This window comes from Rhincodon typus, chromosome 2 (genome assembly GCF_021869965.1).
Source record: "Rhincodon typus isolate 14 chromosome 2, sRhiTyp1.1, whole genome shotgun sequence".
Classification (NCBI taxonomy): domain Eukaryota; kingdom Metazoa; phylum Chordata; class Chondrichthyes; order Orectolobiformes; family Rhincodontidae; genus Rhincodon; species Rhincodon typus.
Window position 1 is genome coordinate 136832478 of NC_063333.1, and position 6090 is coordinate 136838567.

The 6090-nt window shown below is 42.7% G+C and overlaps 1 protein-coding gene across 1 annotated transcript in view; it reads right to left on the bottom strand.

The window, feature by feature from the left end:
- Positions 1-3672, bottom strand: part of LOC109921100 (leukocyte elastase inhibitor A) — a 16974-nt gene extending 13302 nt beyond the window's left edge. Inside the window, exon 1 of the mRNA XM_048614362.1 lies at positions 3579-3672. The gene's annotated coding sequence lies outside the window, so the exon portion shown is untranslated. The remainder of the gene's footprint in view (positions 1-3578) is intronic.
- Between the last annotated feature and the right edge of the window lie 2418 nt (positions 3673-6090).

Here is a 6090-nt window from a genome sequence, read left to right on the forward strand (position 1 = left end):
CACCTTGTTGACTCGGATTCGCCAGCATCTGCAGTTCCTACTATCTCCCCTCAAATGCATTACTGCCTCAAAATATTCATCCTGGACTCTCATTATTTTGGGAAAAGAATACAATCCCTATGGTGCAGAAAGAGGCCATTTTGGCCCATCAATTCCACACAGACTCTCTGTAGAGCATCCCACCTAAACCCAGCCCTCCACTCTATCTCTGTAACCTCGCATTTACCACGGCTAATCCACCTACTCTGCACATTACTTGTCACTACAGGGCAATTTATGGATTCCTTGTGATTTATTTATTGAGTTTTGTTTTTAAGAAAACATAAGTTGCATTTTGTGTTATTTGCATTAAAGTGTATGAGTTTTACTTTATTTCATTTTCTCCTGTGTTTCTCAAGATCTTCCCACTGGTTGGATACAGAACAGAATGTAGCCAGCCCAGTTTGCTTCTACATATATCTTTCAGAGATTATATTTCTCTCAGTCTGGTTACTGCATAAAGCTGGTGCTATTGCATTCAGCCACTGTTGCTGCACTTTGTGAATTATCCACGTCAAACTCACCGTACGCCCTTTGGGGAATTGCAAGTGTCATCTTTGCTTATCCGCCGTTTAAAATTAAAAAATTAACATAAAAAATTTGAATGAAAATCTTACTTCCTGAGGTGGATGAGACATTAACCAGAGGCTGCATCTGTCTTCTCGTGTAGGTGTCATCATGTTATACATCTTATATCTGTTTCTTATTTTTGTTATTGTATTATTTAGTTTCATTTCCTCTATATTATCACTATTTCTTATTCTGACCATTTGAATTAGAATAGGTGTTTCTTCCTGGCTTATACAATTAATGGTAATGCTTTGGGTAGTGTGGTAGAGCAGAGGGACCTAGGGGTACAGATATATAATTCTTTTAAGTTTGTGGCATGTACAGACAGGGTGATTAAAAAGGCGTTTAGCATGCTTGCCTTCATTGCTCAGTCCTTTAGAGTATTGGAGTTGGGAAGTCATGTTGAGGTTGTACAGGACATTGTTGAGGCCACTTCTGGAATACTATGTCCAGTTCTGGTCACCCAGTTATAGGAAGGATATTAATCAAGCTGGAGAGGGTTCAGAAGAGATTTCCCAGGATGTTGCCAGGTGTAGAAGGTTTGAGTTCCAAAGAAAGGCTGAATAGGCTGGGACATTTTTCCACTAGAGTGTAAGAGGTTGAAAGGGAATCTGATAGAAGTTTATAAAATAATGAGAGGTATAAATGGAGTTAATGGTAATTGTCTTTTCACTAGGATGAGGCATTTCAAGAATGGGGATACATTTTTAAGGTGAGGGGAGAGAGATTTAAAAAAGGCATGAGAGGCAACTTTTTTTTTAAAAACAGAGGGTGGTTCACGTGTGGAACGAACTTCCTGAGGAAATGGTGGATGCAGGTAGAGTTACAACATTTAAAAGACATTTGGATAGATATGTGAATAGGAAAGATTTGGAAGGATATGGGCCAGGAGCAGGCAGGTGGGACTAGTTTAGTTTGTGATTATGTTGGGCATGGACTGTTTGGACTGAAGAGTTTGTTTCTGTGCTCTATGACTATCTGGTCAATATTTATTCCTCACTAACATCACGGAAGCAGATTGTCTAGTCATTTGCTTCATTTCTGATTCTGGGACCTTGCTGTGCACAAATTGGCTTCTGTATATGTGACATCATAACGGCAACTACAATTTAAAGCACATCATTGGCTGTCAACCACTTTGTATCAGCCCAAGATTGTGAAAGTTGCTTATATAAATGGAAGTTCTTTCTATCTATCAATTAAAGATCCCTGTTGGAGTTCACATGGTTTAAAAAAAAAACAAAACCACATTTATTTAGCTTTGCATTTCCTCTACTCATGACACACCCCAAAGTGCCTACATGTCATTAATACTGACAACTTTCTTCAGATGCAAGTACGAATCTCTCTATTTTTAGTACGCTACAGTGATGACATCTCTCAGAATTGTCAGGGGTAATGACTATTATCACGTTGCTGTATGTAGGGTCTTCCTGTGACCAAGTTAGCTTCCTTGTTTCCTACATTACCCCACTTCAAAAGCTATTCCTTAGCCGCAGTGTGCTTTGTCACATTTCAAACCCATAAGATTGGGAGTGGGGGAATTCATACAAACCTATAAACGTCTAACAGGGTTGATGCAAGAATGAAGTTCCTGAAGACCAGGGAATCTAGAACCAGGGTCACAGTTGAAGAATATGGGACAGGCCATTTCAGACTGTGAGGAGGAGAAATTGCTTTGCCCAGAGAGTGGTGACCCTGTAGAATTCTGTAGAAAGCGGTTGAGACTAAAATTTTCAATGTTTCCAAGGAGTTAAGCAACATTTTAAGGGCTAAAGGGTTCAAGGGGTATAAGACAAAAGCACAAATAGTGTACCGAGTTGCTTGATCAACCATGATCATACTGAATGGTACTACAGGTTCAAAGGGCTGAATGGCCTATTCCTACTCCTATTGTCTACAGAATTATAAAATTGTACAGCAGAGAAACAGACCCTTTGGTCCAAGTTGCCTATGCCAACCAGATATCCTAAATTAATCCAGTCCCACTTCCAGCATTTGGCCCATATCCCTTTAAACCCTTCCTATTCATATTCCCATCCAGATGCCTTTTAAATGTTGTAATTGTACCAGCCTCCACCACCACCTCTGGCAGCTCATTCTAAACACGCACCTGACTCTACATGAAAATATTGGCCTTTCCGGGTCCTTTTTAAATCTTTCCCCCTCTCACCTTAAACCTGTGCCCTCCAGTTTCGGGCTCCCCAATCCTGGGAAAAAGACCTTGCCTATTCACCCTGTCCATGCCCTTCATTAGTTTATAAATCTCAATAAAGGTCACTCCTCAGCCACATACGCTACAGAGAAAAAAGTACCATCCTATTCAGCCTCTCTCAAACCCTCCAACCCTGGCAACGTTCTTGTGAATCTTTTCTGGACTCTGAAGTTTAACAACATCTTTCCCACAGCCGGAAGTATGTTTCTACGTTTCTACAAAAAGCGCTTTGGTGCTGACAGAGTTCCTGCTTGCGTTCTGAGGAACGGTCACCGGACCCGAAACGTTAACTTGGATTTTTTTTTCCCCACAGGTGCTGCCGAGCTTTTCCCAGCAACTTCTGTTTTTGTTCCCGCTTGCTTTTATCTGGTTTAAGTTTCCCTGTGTTCGCGGATAACACACTGACTTGTTTCCAACTCCCTAGCCTGTTTCCAGGAAAACTGGAATCACGACGATCTTTTCTGAACTTCTTCAGTAATCCGATAAAAAAAAATACAGACCCGTAATATCCTCACTCGTCTCCCTTTTTTTTTAAAAAAGGTCGTGACTTTTACTTGGCTTCAATCTACATCGGGCATGTTTTGCAGACATCCCCGCATAAAATATTTGCAGCAAGTAAGCACGCAACATTTGTCAGTCCTCGGGTTTGCTTTTGCTTAGGCATTTTCAAGATTTCAGATATGAAATGAACGCAGCGCAGACAGGGCGATATCGGGGTCACTGAGTAGTCAGGTTGAGATAGAAAGACCCTTACCTGATGCGCCGATACCTTTCAGTACTGTCTGGGCACCCGCCTATGGGGCGGTGTTTTATCCCGTGTTCCCACCCACCGTCAGCCTCGAATTGACTGTTGTCCTGAGGCTTTTCTTAGTAGTGCACCGGAATTGCTTGCTTCTGATTTCTGCTTCTTTTTTGAAAGTTGCTGCCAAATTGCAGAGATTCTAAGTAGTATACATGTCCCTAGCGCAGCCTCAGAAACCCTCCTGAATACAGGTCGGTGAGAGATACTCGCACTGGAAATGCAGCGCACAGGGATGAACATAGAACACAGAACCTGGAACAGTGCAGCACAGGAACAGGCCCTTCAGCCCACCATGTCTGTGCTGACCATGATACCATTCTAAACTAATCCCGTCTGCCTGCACTTGGTCCATATCCCTCTATTTCTCCACCTGTTCATGTGTCTGTCTAAATACCTCTTAAACATTGTTATGGTATCTACTTCTACCACCTGCCCTGGCAACACATTCCAGGCACCTACCACCCGCTATGTAAAACACTTGACTTGTGCATCTCCTTTAAACTTTCTGCCCTCACCTTAAACTTGTGCCCCAATTTTTTTTAACATTTTCACCCTGGGATAAAGACTCCAACCATCCACTCTATCCATGCCTCTCATAATGTTATATACTTCTATCAGGTCACCTCTCAGACTCTGACACTTTAGCAAAAACCACCCAAGTCTAACCTTTCCTTATGGTTAATACACTCCAATACAGTTAACATCCTGGTAAACCTCTTTTGCATCCTCTCCAAAGCCACCATGCCTGGCTATAGAATGGCGTCCAGAACTTCACATAATACTCCAAATGTGGCCAAAATAAATTTTTATCCAGCTCCAACATGACCTACCAACTTTTATATTCATTGCCCAGTCTGATGAAGGCAAGAAAGCTGTAAACCATCGCGAGAGGTTTTGAGTACAGGAACAGGGATGTGTGTTGCAGTTATACAGGGCCTTGGTGAGGCCACATCTAGAATATTGTACATAGAACATAGAACATTACAGCGCAGTACAGGCCCTTCGGCCCTCGATGATGCGCCGACCTGTGAAACCAATCTGAAGCCCATCTCACCTAAACTATTCCATTATCATCCATATGTTTATCCAATGACCATTTAAATGCCCTTAAAGTGGGCGAGTCTACTATTTTTGCAGGCAGGGCATTCCACGCCCTTACTACTCTGAGTAAAGAACCTACCTCTGACATCTGTCCTATATCTATCACCCCTCAATTTAAAGCTATGTCCCCTCGTGCTAGCCATCACCATTCGAGGAAAAAGGCTCCCACTGTCCACCCTATCTAATCCTCTGATCATCTTGTATGTCTCTATCAAGTCACCTCTTAACCTTCTTCTCTCTAACGAAAACAGCCTCAAAACCCTCAGCCTTTCCTCATAAGACCTTCCCTCCATACCAGGCAACATCCTGGTAAATCTCCTCTGCACCCTTTCCAATGCTTCCACATCCTTCCTATAATGCGGTGACCAGAACGGTACGCAATACTCCAAGTGCGGCCGCACCAGAGTTTTGTACAGCTGCAACATGACCTCATGGCTCCGAAACGCAATCCCTCTACCAATAAAACCTAACATACTGTACGCCTTCTTAACAACGCTATCAACTTGGGTGGCAACTTTCAGTGATCTATGCACATGGACACCGAGATCTTTCTGCTCATCCACATTACCAAGAATCTTACCATTAGCCCAGTACTCTGTATTCCTGTTACTCCTTCCAAAGTGAATCACCTCACACTTTTCCGCATTAAACTCCATTTGCCACCTCTCAGCCCAGCTCTGCAGCTTATCTATGTCCCTCTGTAACCTGCAACATCCTTCCACACTATCCGCAACTCCACCGACTTTGGTGTCATCCGCAAATTTACTAACCCATCCTTCTACGCCCTCATCCAGGTCATTTATAAAAATGACAAACAGCAGTGGCCCCAAAACAGATCCTTGAGGTACACCACTAGTAACTGAACTCCAGGATGAACATTTCCCATCAACCACCACCCTCTGTCTTCTTACAGCTAGCCAATTTCTGATCCAAACTGCTAAATCACCCTCAATCCCATGCCTCCGTATTTTCTGCAATAGCCTACCATGGGGAACCTTATCAAACGCTTTACTGAAATCCAAATACACCACATCAACCGCTTTACCCTCATCCACCTGTTTGGTCACCTTCTCGAAGAACTCAATAAGGTTTGTGAGGCACGACCTACCCCTCACAAAACCGTGTTGACTATCCCTAATCAAATTATTCCTTTCTAGATGATTATAAATCCTATCTCTTATAATCCTTTCCAACACTTTACCCACAACCAAAGTAAGGCTCACTGGTCTATAATTACCAGGGTTGTCTCTACTCCCCTTCTTGAACAAGGGGACAACATTTGCTAGTCTCCAGTCTTCTGGCACGATTCCTGAAGACAATGACGACATAAAGATCAAAGCCAAAGGCTCTGCAATCTCCTCTC